At 36.8% G+C, this 15,433-nt stretch overlaps 1 pseudogene; it reads left to right on the forward strand.

The window, feature by feature from the left end:
* The first annotated feature begins 501 nt into the window (after positions 1 to 501).
* Positions 502 to 1,649, forward strand: LOC110294125 (annotated as a pseudogene).
* The last annotated feature ends 13,784 nt before the right edge of the window (positions 1,650 to 15,433 follow it).

A 15,433-nucleotide genomic window follows, 5' to 3' on the forward strand; every position in this document is an offset into this window, starting at 1 on the left:
TGTGAGGTGGAATCTCTTAATCCTGATGATTAAGGATGTTGAACATTTTTTTAGGTGCTTCTCAACCATTCGATATTCAGTTGAGAATTCTTTGTTTAGCTCTGTACCCCATTTTAAATAGGGTTCTTTGGATTTCTGCAGTCTTACTTCTTGAGTTCTTGTATATATTGGATATTAACCCTCTATCATATTTAGGATTGGAAAAGATCATTTCCCAATCTGTTGGTTGCTGTTTTATCTTATTGACAATGTCTTTTGCCTTACAGAAGCTTTGCAATTTTGTGAGGTCCCATTTCTTGATTCTTGATTTTACAGCACAAGTTATTGTTGTTCTGGTTAGGATTTTTTCCCCTGTGCAGTCTTTCACTTTTGCTGTTTTATTATTGTGATGGTACTTTATAATTGAAACAATAAAATATAAACATCAGCATTTAATAATTTTATGTTAATTAAAGCTATAATTCAGCAATGATTTTTCATTTGGTAAATAGACATTTATAAATGAACTTGTTTTTAAAGGACAACTTGGTCCCATATTGGACTCGAGTTGGAAGAGGCAAGTCCTGTCTCAAATTGGAGGGTCATGATCCACAGGAAGCAGAGCCACTGAGGAAGCTGTTTATTGGTGGTCTGAGCTTTGAAACCACTGATGATAACTTAAGAGAACATTTTGAGAAATGGGGCACACTTACAGACTGAGTGGTCATGAGAGATCCCCAAACAAAACATGCCAGAGGCTTTGGTTTTGTGACCTACTCTTGTGTTGAAGAGGTGGATGCTGCAATGTGTGTTCAGCCACACAGGTTGATGGGCGTGTGGTGCAACCAAAGAGAGCTGTTTCTAGAGAGGATTCTGTAAAGCCTGGTGCCCATTTAACCATTAAGAAAAATTTTGTTGGTGGTATTAAAGAGAATACGGAAGAATATAACCTGAGAGACTACTTTGAAAAGTATGGCAAGATTGAAACCATAGAGGTTATGGAAGACAGGCAGAGTGGGAAAAAGAGAGAATTTACTTTTGTAACTTTTGATGATCATGACACAGCTGATAAAATTGTTGTTCAGAAATACCACACTATTAATGGGCATAATTGTGAAGTGAAAAGACTCTTTCTAAACAAGAGATGCAGTCTGCTGGATCACAGAGAGGTCATGGAGGTGGATTTGGCAACTTTATGGGTCTTGAAGGAAACTTTGGAGATTGTGGAGAAAATTTTGGTCCTGGAGGAAACTTTGGTGGAAGAGGTGGCTATGGTGGTGGAGGTGATAGCATCAGAGGTAGTTATCGATGTGGTGATGGTGGATATAATGGATTTGGAGGTGATGGTGGCAACTATGGTGGTGGTCCTGGTTGCAGTAGTAGAGGAGGTTATGGAGGTGGTGGACCAGGATATGGAAACCAAGGTGGTGGATATGGTGATGGTGGAGGAGGATATATATGATGGTTACAATGAAAGAAGAAATTTTGATGGAGGTAACTATGGTGGTGGTGGGAAGTATAATGACTTTGGAAATTATAGTGGACAGCAACAGTCAAATTATGGACCCATGAAGGGGAGCAGTTTTGGTGGAAGAAGCTCAGGCAGTCCCTATGGTGGTGGATCTGGGTCTGGAGGTAGAAGTGGTGGATATGGTAGCAGAAGGTTTTAAAATAAAACAGAAACAGCAACAGTTCTTAGCAGGACAGAGAGCGAGGAGTTGCCAAGAAAGCTGCAGGTTACTTTGAGACAGTCGTCCCAAATGCATTAGAGGAACTGTAAAACTCTGCCACAGAAGGAACAATGATCCATAGTCAGAAAAGTTACTGCAGCTTAAACAGGAAACCCTTCTTGTTCAGGACTGTCATAGCCACAGTTTGCAAAAAGTACAGATATTGATTAATGCAATGTAGTGTCAATTAGATGTCCATTCCCGAGGTCTTTTATCTCCTGTAGCTTTGTCTTTTTCTTTTCAATACACCAGGCACATTGCCCTGTAAATTATGGTAGTGGTATCAGGAAAAAAATTAAGGAATTTTTAATTTTTCAATATTTGTGTAGTTCAGTTTTTCTACATTTTGGTACAAAAACTTTAACAAAATGCAGTTTTGAAGGTGTTTCCTTGTGAGTTAACAAGTAAAGAAGCTCATTGTTAATTGCTATCTTGGTTGGATTTTGCTAAACTTAACTGTAAAGAAACACCTACTGACGTGCAATTTAAGGGAAATCTATTCTCCCCATTTCCAAAACTCTGATGAATGGGTGCTGACATGTGGAGAGAATAGATATTTGTATGTTTGCAATATGTGTTTTAGATAATTAGAATTGGGAAATAAAAAATAGCATATTTGTGAATTTAATAGCATTCAGATTACTTTCAAATGAAAAAGATTTCAAAAGTTAAAAAAAAAGGGAGAACGTGTGCTATAGTTTGTGAGTTTTATATGACATTGATTTAATCTCTGGAATATCAACATAATTTTCCAGTGGATAATGCTATTTGTGACACTGGGTATCTAATCAGATAATTTGATGGTGCTACTGGAGAAGAAAGTATTGACTTGTTAGAAGAGGTATGGCCTTGTTGAAAAAGATTGTCACTGAGGGAAGATTTTGATGTTTCAGAAGCTGAAGCCATGCCCAGTATCTTTCTCTTCCTTCCTACTGCTGACCTAAATGCAGAGCTCTCAGCTAGATCCCCAGCCAATTGCTTGCCTGTGAGCTCCCATGCTCCCCTCCATGATGATGATGGAGTAAATCTATGAAACTGTAAGCAAACTCCAATTAAATGCTTTATTTTATAAGACTTGCTGAGGTCATGGTGTCTATTCATAGCAACAGAGCACTGACAAACACTGTGTCATTTTGAACTAATTTTAATTTATTATCTTCAATAATCTCATTCATTTATTCACTTGGTCATCTACTTGATATGTAAATATAGTGAGTCCTTAGGTTTTGTCTATCTAGTCACCTGAAAATATTCAATGTAATCGTTATTCCTTTTATTCACAGAAGACATTTCTACTTGTAAGACAGGATGTATCCATTAAATTTCTCCCCTTAGAGCTCAAGGAACGCCATATAAGAGGTTGCAAAAAGAATGTGAGGGATGGAGAACAGCCAGGGAATAGTGCCTAAAAACAAAAGGATCAGCAGACAGATGAACACACAGGAAACTGTGGCAACATGCACATTTCAAGCATGAGCCAGTACCTCATGAAATCCTAGAACAGAAAATAGAAATGGACACATATCCTCATCCTTAACCCAGACGTTATATTCAATTGATAACCCCTTACAAATTAAAAATATAAACTGCTTATTTTTTTTCTCTTTTTTTTTTTCCCAAGGGAGTCTCACTGGGGAAATGAACTACTTTTAAGGATAGGCCCAATGCCCAGCAGTAGACATCCTATAGAAAGAGAACGCAGTGACATCTTTGGAGTCTCTTTGTTTAGAAATGTTCTACCAGGATTTCTATTGTTGGATGATTCTCATAGGTATGCATGTGTGACTCTCTGTCTATATGTGTTTCTTCCGCATTTTTTGTTCTCTTCTGTTTTCTGTTTGTTTGTTTAGACATTTCCTAAATGTTTTGTTTTTATTGTATTTTATTTTATGATTATCCTTTAGATACTTGTTTGTTTTCTAAAGAGAGACAGGGGAAGTGGATCTAGATGGGAGAGGAGATGAGGTGAAATTGTGTGGAGTCTAGGGAGAGTAAAATGTAATTAAAAATTATATTATAAAATCTATTTTGATAAAATAAAATAAAAACTGCCTAAGAAATAAAAATCATCTCTAGGAAGATAGGAGATTATTTTTTAATGTTCAAGTAACAAAATCATGGTTTATGAAATATAGATTGATGAAAGATGTTCAAAGCTACATGTAGAATGTGGTTATGTTAAATTAATCTATAAATGTATTATATCACAGAGTTGTCATTTTGGCGATGAAAACATTAATATACATCTTGACTTTCAATCATATGAAGAGACAGGTTCTCACAGAGCAGGTTTTGTGTTGCATCAATGGATAAGTGTGCAGTGGCAAACATAAAATAAACAGCAGTGATCACATATCTAAGCAAACATCACTTAAAGTTAAAAAAATGACAGACCTGAGAAAATGCATGTGGGTAAGAGCAATGTAATTGTATTTATCAGTTTATTTCAAGGGGTAGAAATGTTTATATACAACACTGTGGATATGTATGTGTGTTTTAATTTGTTTATTTTTCTCATAGAAATCCATAAACGGATTCAATGGGTGAGGTTCCGTCAGTGATGTTCATGAGCCTATCTTCTGAATTTCCAAAGAAAATGATTTAAATAATTTGGTCAAATGCTAAAGAACTTAAAGCATCTGGTTTGAACTCATCTCTCACGTATAATAACATGAATAAATAGAGACATTCGTCACTATGCACACAACAGAAATTGTGTTCTCTTATTGATATAATTAAATACTCATAGAAGCCTAAATGTGTAACAGCTTCCAGATGCTTTGTTTAATGCCAAAAATCAATGGCTCCGCTTCCAGTGAACTCGATAGGCATATGTTCTTAGTCAGAACCATCGTGAACTCTCTCCAGTTTCTAAACATTTATTGCTGGTACTATAATAATAAACATCTTGCATTTATAAAATGTAATGTTGCCTAGAAATTTTCATTTTTCAAGAATGCATAGCACACGATCTAATGGCTCTCATATGGCTAGTATGCCCATGAACAATTTGTCTTCAGAGTGGAGTGTTAATCTGACACCTCAAGGACAGACCTGTTTTCAGAGGGACTTTAGGAAAAGCTCGCAACATTCATGGACTTCAATAACTACTGGAAATCCTAGTGAACTGTGGCAGGGTTTACTCAGAGTTCTGGAGTACATTACTTCTTCATGCTGTGCTTTTCTTAAATACGAGTTATTAAAGATGCTAGTAGATTATTTGTGACTCATTGCCAAATACGAACATACCAAATACATATTTAATATAGGTGTACATGTTTAAAATCAGCCCAATGATGACATTTATAGTCCAACTGTTTTGTTTTTTATCTGGATTCAGAGGTGGGTGGGTGAATGACAGATGTGTACTTTCCACTTCTTGAACCCAGTTGCACATGACAACTCTACAGTAGTAACCAGTATGTTGTTTGGTCATAAATATTGTAGAGAAGAACAAACTATTGTTCTCTAAGGATAAATCTAATATATTTATTTCAGATAAAGAAAAACATGTTATATATTTGCTTTTAAAAAGAAGCTGTCTGGAAAGGCAAATATGATCAATGGCTTGATGAGCCATTATCAGAGAAACCCACAGGTGAACAATGTGTAGAGAATGAAAGGCCTTGCAACACCACTCCTAAATGAGATGTGGAAGAGGAGAAGGAAAGATTGTAAGAGCCAGAGGGGATAGAGGACTCAAGGGAAACAAAGCCCTCTAGACACAGCAGGACTGATGAACATATGAGCTCACAGAGTTTGTTGTGCATTATCAATCTTCCCTTTCCCAGATGGCTTGACTAAAGGTTCAGTATTCACACCAGCACTGTGACCTAAAACAATCTCTTGTACAGGTGTGAGGATAAAATAAAATGAAAGAAATATGCATTTGGCACACACACAAATCTTGCTCATTTTTTAAGGCATGTTTCATATTTAAGAATAAGGGAATTGGGAGCTGGGGAGATGGCTCAGCGGTTAGGAGCACTGACTACTCTTCTAGAGGTCTGGAGTTCAGGTTCCAAATGGTGGCTCACAACCATCTGTAATGGGATCCGATGGCCTCTTCTGCGGTGTCTAAAGACAGCTACAGTGTACTCACATATATAAATAAATAAATCTTTAAAAAACTGATTGTCCAATTATTTCCAATATTTTCTTTTGTAACTCCAGTAAATATTTAATTTGTATTTTAAGTGACTTTTCAGATTGAAGAAGCAACAGATGCTTCTCATGTTTGTTGATTACAATTATAATGTTCAATCCTACTATAATTATTATTATTATGTTATTTTACTTCTAAACACAAATAAGAAATTATGCTTAACTCTGTCTGGTTCCAAAGAAGTATTTAAGAGAGAAATCTTTCATAATTTGTGTCTTTTAATTATTTATATTTTACTTACTAACACTTCAACATAAGAGAACTGATTCACTGGAGGTCAAATGTTCCTTTACTCTTTCAAGATCTGCAATGTGCACAGTCAGTATCCACAAACACTGGATGAGCAAATTACTGGGAGAACATAGAGCAATTTTTGGCACCATTGTCACAAGAAAGGATGCATTAAGAAGACAGTCATTATGGATTCATTTCTATATGTATATATATATATAATTTTGAAATTAAAATCAATTTGGGATTGTATTTTATCCCAAATTAAAGAACAGATTTCTTTCTTTCATTTCCCCCCTCACATCTTTGCATATAACTCTTCCTGCTCGGCTTCAGATTGATGACCTCAGTTTTCATTGTTTTTGTAGAGAGTCAATTGGTGTGCTTTTCTGTGAGGATGACCATATTTCCCAATGCAAACTTTTCACCTTTTCTTACAGTTTTTGTCTAAGGTTGAGCCATCATGGCATATCCCCCTTACTCTTGTATGTTCATTGGAGTTATCCTTGCTTAATTCACATCCGGATGGTCAGATTGGTAAGAGTTTACAGGTATAGCTTCTGATGTTACTAGGAGACATAATTTCATAGCAAATTTCTTGGTCCTCTGGCTCTTATACCTCCACCATTTCCCCCCAGAAAAGCTCCCTGAGCCTTAGATGGGGAGTGTTTTGTAGGTTTATCCATTGGGACTGGGCTATAGAACTAGCTTTTGGTTGTGACAGTTTTCTGTAGTCATCTCAGTCAGTGTCATAGACATAAAGAAGTTCTCTTGATGAGGAATGAGGACTACACTTTTATGTGGGTATAAGGACAAATGTTTATTATCACTGTTAGAGATGTTAGAGATGGCCTAGCTTAGTAGATTCTTATCCAATGACTATGGTTTTAGAAGCACCATATTAGCTATATATCCAATACCCACTCTATTCAATTGGACCATAAGGCCATTTAAAGCGTCGATGGTTATTGGCAAGGTTTTGTGTGCCACTATGAAATGCTTAGGGTTATTGTGTCGAGCTGGTCATGGATGCAGTTAAGAGGCATCATAGCAGAGTGTGACTGTTGGTTGGTTCTCACCTTTGGAATGTTGTGTAGCACCTTCTGCTATCATGGAAGCTAACTATCAGGGAGGAAACATTGTGACCAGTTACAGCTCAAGGATCTTTAAGCCCTGTTTCTGAAGAGCATGATAGTCTGTGTGTTTTGAAACTGTCTTAGACAATTCTACCAACAACTCAAAAGATGGCTTCTTTTGTCTGGTTTGAGGGTTGTGTAAGGTGGTCTTTGATTCTTGGAGGGAACACCATCAGTCTGTGAGAAAAGCTAATAAAACTGTATATGTGGTGGTGGCACATGCCCTTAATCCCAGCACTTGGGAGGCAAAGGCACTCGGATTTCTGAGTTCAAAGCCAGCCTGGTCTACAGAGTGAGTTCCAGGACAGCCAGGGCTACACAGAGAAACCCTGTCTCAAAAAACCAAAACCAACCAACCAACAACAACAAAAACTGTATATGTGTGTGTATTTGTATATTTATATGTGTATATGTATATTTATACACTGAAATTCAGGTAATGTAGGCTTTTCCCCTTACAAATAGTTAATACTATGACCCTCTGGATTCTTCTATATTGTTATTTTACCTACCTTTCTCCTTTTCCTTCTCCCTTTCCCAAAAATGTCCCTCCCTTCCTCAAATCCACTATGAGATCACATTTATCTTGCTATGTCCCTTGATCCTCTTCTCTCTTTCTTCTATATATACACATATATGTCATACATATATAAGACAATGATTTTCCAAGGAAATGAGCAAAACTAGAATGTTGTAAAAAGAACTTATATAAATAAACGTTTATTCTGAAAATACTTGCAGTGCTTCATATAATTTTCCATTATATAATCTACAAAGAACCATTATTTAAGACCACATTTTTCTTCTTGTGTTTGTAGTCCTTTCCATGATAGATGTGATTATTAGGGTTAAAAGTCTAAAGTTGGGAAGTTATATAAATGCTTTATTTACACATAATAAAAATGAAGTATTTTATAACTACCAATAATTTTCCTCTCCACCAGGTAAAGAAACAATAATACTGTATAAAGTCATGGAAATAATATAACTAAATTGTAAGATATTTTATATTATTTGGAAGAGATTTTATGTCCATGATGAAATGTCATAGTGTCAAAAATATTTTCAAAAATATTTTATATCTTTCAAAATAATTTAAACACACATGATTTATCAAAAAACTCAAGATTATCCTCCATATATTGCTTTGCAAAGGTTTGTTTATTGATACAACTTTAGCATTTTTAATCATAAGTGTGGATGTACTATAACTTCTTAGTGATCCAGAACTGTTTTATTATTTAACTGTTGTTGATGTTTAGCCCTCTCACATCCTTTTCAGATGAGAAGGGGAGTCACTGAACCTATTTATGGCTGGCAATCTGAATACTGCACACTCACTTCACTCATTTCTCTCTTTTATACTAAGGCTTGGGCACAGAAATTCTGAATCAAGCAAAATTTCATATTCTGTCTTTTATGGAGTGTTGCTCTATATTAATTCCACAGTGAGTTATATATCTACAAGCAGTGTGAATTATTTTGGAGGTATTCATTTCACTAGAAAAGGTAAAAATAACCTTTAACAACCTGTTATGATAAACTATACCAAACTACTACACGTTGACTCTTTCTACAATTAATTTTTATATATTAAAAGATGTTTTCTTTACAATTAAATTATGATATTGTTTATGTTCAGACGATAAGTTTTTGTAGTTAGAAAAAGATAACAAAACTTTGGAAAATCCAAAGATATCAAATGTAGATAAAATGCAGTCCTTTTTTAGATTTGCTGACAGGAGCCTGATACAGCTGTCTCCTGAGAAGCTCTGCCAGATCCTGACCAATATAGCTGTGGATGCTCATAGCCAACCATCAGATCCCAATAGAGGAGCTAGCAGAAGGACTGAAAGAGCTAATGGGCCTTTATCAATGGGAGGAGGGGGCCCTTGGTCCTGTGAAGGCTTGATGCCTCAGTCTAGAGGAATGCTACAGCGGTGAGGCTGGAGTGGGTGGGTGGGGGGATGGAATAGCACCCTCATAGAAGTAGGGTAAGGGGGGATAGGATAGGGGATTTTCAGAGGGGAGACCAAGAAAGGGGATTACATTTGAAATGTAAATAACCTATCCAGTTTTAAAAAATGATTTGCTTTAAATCTTTGTTTTTATTTATGTGTGTGTGTGTGTGTGTGTGTGTGTGTGTATGTCTGGTGTGTGTGTGTGTGTGTGTCTGGTGTGTGTGTGTGTGTGTGTGTGTGTGTGTCTGTGTCTGTGTGTACCTAAGGAGGCCAGATGAGAATGATGAATCTCCTGGAACTAGAATTACAGGAGGTTGTGAAATACATGAAATGGGTGCCAAAAACCACAAACTTGGATCCTACAGAAGAATAGTAAACACTGTTAACCTCAGAGCCATATCTCCAGCCCCCAAATGCAGTTTTTTGAAGAGGAGACGTTGCCTGCTACATTTTCAGGCATCAGTGAGCCGCAACTGTGTGTAACTATAGAGAGTGATTTCCAACCTCCAATTCCAATAAGGCTATATAGTTCCTTAAATTTTTGTGCTTTGCAAAAGAAAAAAATGCTTCTTTTTCTAAGCCAGATATATAGTTTACTGTTAACTTTTAAGATTTTAGTATTTCTTGTATAAGGCAATACATCGTGTATAAGGCAACGGAATACATCCTATGTTACATTAGATTATGGTATATAGAGAAGACAAAATTTTATAATGTCATTGTAAATCATTGTATTGTTTGAATAAATTGGATTGGAAACATTTACTCCATCATATTTTCAAGTTGTGCTGAGATACGTCAAAGAATAATGTAAATTAAGAAAGATCTCATAAATTACAAACACTAAGCACAGGACATTAGAATCAAAGTATAATATTGGATTGTTTTCACTGGCTTTAAACATCTAATAATGATAGAACATAAATGGAGGTAAAAATCACATCAACAGTATAATACTTTAAAATATACAATGTTATTCATTGAGTGTGAGGAGAAACAGAAAAGATAATAATTGCATATGTACATAGCGACAAAATTAATGTATTTCTGGCTGTCTGGGAATCCAGGGATTCTTTGCATCACCTAAAATATAGAGGTGTTATCTCAGTTCACATATACACTTCTGCAAAGACCAGGAGAAATGTCCATTCTTATGGCCTTGCAAGCTTTGGGTAAGCAGACTAAGGTAGGGATACAAGGAAAACAGATCCAAAACTCTGCCCAGGGACAGTGGCATATTTTATATTAACTTTAACAAGAATTTTTATCTTAAAGGAAGATGCCAAAAGTATTCAAAAACACTGATGTTTCTACTCATGAATTTATCCTAGTATGAAAGAGAGATGAATTGCTAGTAATTGTTGATTACTGCAGAGACCTCACTGTTCTTCCACTGCCATTTGAGCCAAGAGGATATCAAAACTAACACTGAACATTACTCAGTGAATGACAGTTTCCAAAAATTTCTATATTCATTATACCCATTAATACTGCCAACAATGTGATATAACATCATTGCCACTGAGGAAGAGGTAGGAATTGTTGTTCATTTGCAGTGGAGCAATGCACTTGGCAGTGTCTGATTAAGTGAACATGTTTCTAATTAGAGCACTAAAACAAATAAAAATACTGTAAACCACTAAGGAAATCACTGCTTTAAGAGAAATTTGCATTGTTCAGTTCCTTTTGCAAAATATGCAGCATTAGTTAGTGGTTTAACCCCATAAAAATGATAATAAATAAACAGACTAACAAAGTAATAATTATCAGCTCACAAGTACTTTAATAGCATTTTTAAAAACTTTTACAGCACTTTTTTTGGGGTGGTGTTTGGAGACATAGTTTCTCTACAAAGTCTTTACTGTCTTGAAAAACACAATGTAACTGGGTGTGGTGGCGCACGCCTTTAATCCCAGCACTCGGGAGGCAGAGTCAGGCGGATTTCTGAGCTCCAGGCCAGCCTGGTCTACAAAGTGAGTTCCAGGACAGCCAGGGCTATACAGAGAAACCCTGTCTTGAAACAAACAAACAAACAAACAAACAAACAAACAAAAAACAAAAACAAAAAAAAGAAAAGAAGAGAAAAAAAAAGAAAAGAAAAAAGAAAATAAAGAAAAGAAAAACACAATATACACCAGTCTCAACTTGAACTCCATCTGAGTCTGCATCCTGAGTACTGGGATTAAAACTATAGGTCAATACTGTCTCGTTTACATTGAACTTTCTTTTCTTTTCTTTTCTTTTCTTTTCTTTTCTTTTCTTTTCTTTTCTTTTCTTTTCTTTTCTTCTCTTTTCTTTTCTTTTTCATTTTAATTGTTTTGTTGGATATTTTAATCTACATTTCAAATGTTATCCCCTTTCCCTGTTTCTTCCCATCTCAGAAAACCCATCCCATTCCCCCATTCCCCATCCCCCTGCTTCTGTGAGGGTGTTCTTCCACACACCCACTCACTCCTACCTCACAGCCCTCGATTCCCCTACACTGGGGCAACTATCAAGCCTTCATAGGACCAAGAACCTCTCCTTCTATTGACACCTGACTAGGCTATCTTCTGCTACATATGCAGCTGGAGCTATGTGTACTCCTTGGTTGGTGGCTTAGTCCCTGGGAGCTCTGGGGAGTATGGTTGGTTGATATTGTTGTTTCTCCTATGGAGTTGCAAACCCTTTCAGCTCCTTCAGTCCTTTCTCTAACTCATCCATTGGGGACCCTGTGCTCAGTCCAATGGGTGGCTCAGTCCAAGCATCCATGTCTGTACTTGTAAGGCTTTGGCAGGGACTCTTAGAAGACAGCTATATAAGGCTCCTTTCAGCAAGCATTTCTTGGTATCCTCAATAGTGTCAGGGTTTGTTAACTGTATATGGGATGGATCCCCAGGTGGGGCAGACTCTGGATGGCCTTTCCTTCAGTCTCTGCTCTACACTTTGTCTCCATATTGCTCCCATGAGTACTTTGTTTCCCTTTTTAAGAAGAACCATAACATCCATACTTTGGTCTTCCTTCTTGAGTTCCATGTGGTATGTGAATTTCATGTTAGGTATTCTGTGCTTCTGGGCTAATATCCACTTATCAGTGAGTGCATACCATGTGCGTTCTTTTGTGATTGGGTTACCTCACTCAGGATGATATTTTCTAGTTCCATCCATTTGCCTAAGAATTTCATGAATTTATTGTTTTTAATAGTTGAGTAGTATTCCATTGTGTAAATGTATCACATTTTCTGTCTCCATTTCTCTGTTGAAGGACATATGAATTCTTTCCAGCTCCCAGCTATTACAAATATGGCTGCTATGAACATAATGGAGCATGTGTCCTTGTAATATGTTGGAGAATGCTTTGGGTATATGCCCAGGAGTGGTATAGCAGGAAATATGATGTCCAATTTTCTGAGGAACCACAAGACTGATTTCCAGAGTGGTTGTACCAGCTTGCAAAACGAACAACAATGGAGGAGTGTTACCCTTTCTCCACATCCTGTCCAGAATCTGCTGTCATCTGAGTTTTTGATCTTTGCCATTCTTACTGGTATGAGGTGGAATCTCATGTTTTTTTTTAATTTTCTTCATTTACATTTCAAATGCTATCCCAAAAGTCCCTATACCCCTCCCCCCTGCTCTGCTCCCCAACCTAACCACTCCTGTTCCCTGGCCCTGGCAGTCCTCTGTACTGGGGCATATGATCATCACAAGACCAAGGACCTCTCCTCCCACTGATGGCCAACTAGGCCATCCTCTGCTACATATGCAACTAGAGACACAGCTCTGGAAGATACTTTTTTAGTTCATATTGTTGTTCCTCCTAGAGGGTTGCAGAGCCCTTTAGCCTCTTGGGTACTTTCTCTATATCCTTCATGAGGGGCCCTGTGTTCCATTCAATAGATGACTGAGCATCCACTTCTGTATTTGCCAGGCACTGGCATAGCCTCATATGAGATAGTTATATCAGGGTCCTGTCAGCAAAATCTTTCTGGCATTTCCCTGATGACTAAGGATGTTGAACATTTCTTTATTTGCTTCTGGACCATTAATTATTCCTCAGTTGAAAATTCTTTGTTTAGCTGTGTACCCCATTTTTAATAGGGTTATTTGATTCTCTGGATTCTAACTCATTGAGTTCTTTGTATATATTGGATATTAGCCCTCTATTGGATGTAGGGTTGGTAAAGATCTTTCCCGATCTTCCGATTGCTGTTTTGTTCTATTGCATTGAAATTTTATGAAGTCTCATTTGTTGATTCTTGATCTTAGAGCACAAGCCATTGGTGCTCTGTTCAGGAAAATTTCCCTGTGCCCATGTGTTCAAGGCTCTTCCTGATTTTGTCCTCAATAAGTTTCAGTGTATTTGGTTTTGTGTGGAGGTCCTTGATCCACTTGGACTTGAGCTTTGTACAGAAGATAAAAATGGGACAATTTGCATTTTTCACATGCATTGGGTCTGTAGATTGCTTTTGGCAAGATGCCTAATTTTACTATATTAATCCTGCCAATCCATGAGCATGGAAGATCTTTCTATCTTCTGAGAGCTTCCTCAATTTCTTTCTTCAGAGACTTGAAGTTCTTGTTATACAGATCTTTCACTTCTTGGTGGAGTCACATCAAAGTATGTAATTCATGAGTATTGTCAGAGGTGTTTTTTTCCCTAATTTTTTTCTCATCCTGTTTAATCTTTGACTACAGGAAAGCTACTGATATGTTTGAATTAATTTTATATCAAACCACTTTGCTGAGGTTGTTTATCAGCTTTAGGAGTTCTCTGGTAGAATTTTTGGGATCACTTAAGTATACGACCATATCTACAAATAGTGACATTTTGACTTCTTCCTTGCCAATTTTTATCACTTCAACCTCCTTTTGTTGTCTAATTGCTCTATCTAGAACTTCTTCAAGTACTATATTGAGTAGATATGGAGAGAGTGAGCAGCTTTGTCTAGTCCCTGATTTTAGTGGGATTGTTTCAAATTTCTCTCCATTTAGTTTCATGTTGGCTACTGGCTTGCTGTATATCACTTTTTTTTTTATGTTTAGGTATGGGCCTTGAATTTCTGATCATTCCAAGACTTTTACCATGAAGGTCTGTAGAATTTATTCAAATGATTTCTGAGCATTTAATAAGATGATCATGTGGTTTTTTTCCTTGGACTTTGTTTATATAGTGTATTACATTGATGGATTTGCATATATTGAAGCATCCCTGCATCTGTAGGATGAAGCCTACCTGATCCTGGTGAATGATCATTTTGGTGTGTTCTTGGATTCTCTTGTCAAGAATTTAATTGAATATTTTTGCATCAATGTTCATGAGGGAAATTGGTCAGAAGTTCTCTTTCTTTCTTTGTTCTTTGTGTGGTTTAGTTATAAGCATAATTGTGGTTTAATAGAATGAATTGAGTAGTGCTCTTTCTTTTTCTATTTTGTGGAATATTTTGAAGAGTATTGGTATGTGGTCTTTGATGGTCTGACAGAATTCCACACTAAACCCATCTGGTCCTGGGCTTTTTTTGTTGGGAGACTATTAGTGACTACTGCTATTTCTTAAGGGGTTATGGGACTGTTTAGATTGTTTATCTGATCCTGTTTGGCACCTGATATCTGTCTAGAAAATTGTCCATTTCATTGAGATTCCACAATTTTTTTCCTCAACCATGTAATCATTGAGAAGAGCATTGTTCTGTTTTTTGTGTATGTGTGCTCTCCATTGTTTTTGTTGGTATTTAAGACCATCCTTAGCCGGGTGTGGTGGCGCATGCCTGTAATCCCAGCACTTGGGACGCAGAGGCAGGCGATTTTCTGAGTTCCAGACCAGCCTGGTCTACAGAGTGAGTTCCAGGACAGCCAGGGCTACACAGAGAAACCCTGTCTCAACCCCCCCCCCCAAAAAAAAAGACCAGCCTTAATCCATGTTGATCTGATAGGTTGCATAGGACTATTTCAATATTCTTGTATCTGTGGAGGCCTGTTTTGTTACCAATTATATGGTTAGTTTAGAAAAATATATGATGACGTGCTGAAAGGAAGGCATTTTCTTTTTGCTTTAGTATGAAATGTTCTATAAATATCTGTTAGATACTTTTGGTTCATAACTTCGGTTAGTTTCACTGCATCTCTGTTTAGTTTCTATTTCCATGATCTGTCCATTGCTGAGAGTGGGGTATTGAAGTCTCCACTATTATTGTGTGGGGTGCAGTGTGTGGTTTGTGCTCTAGTGTAGATTCGTTTATGAATGTGGGTGCC

Source organism: Mus caroli, chromosome 5 (assembly GCF_900094665.2).
Source record: "Mus caroli chromosome 5, CAROLI_EIJ_v1.1, whole genome shotgun sequence".
Classification (NCBI taxonomy): domain Eukaryota; kingdom Metazoa; phylum Chordata; class Mammalia; order Rodentia; family Muridae; genus Mus; species Mus caroli.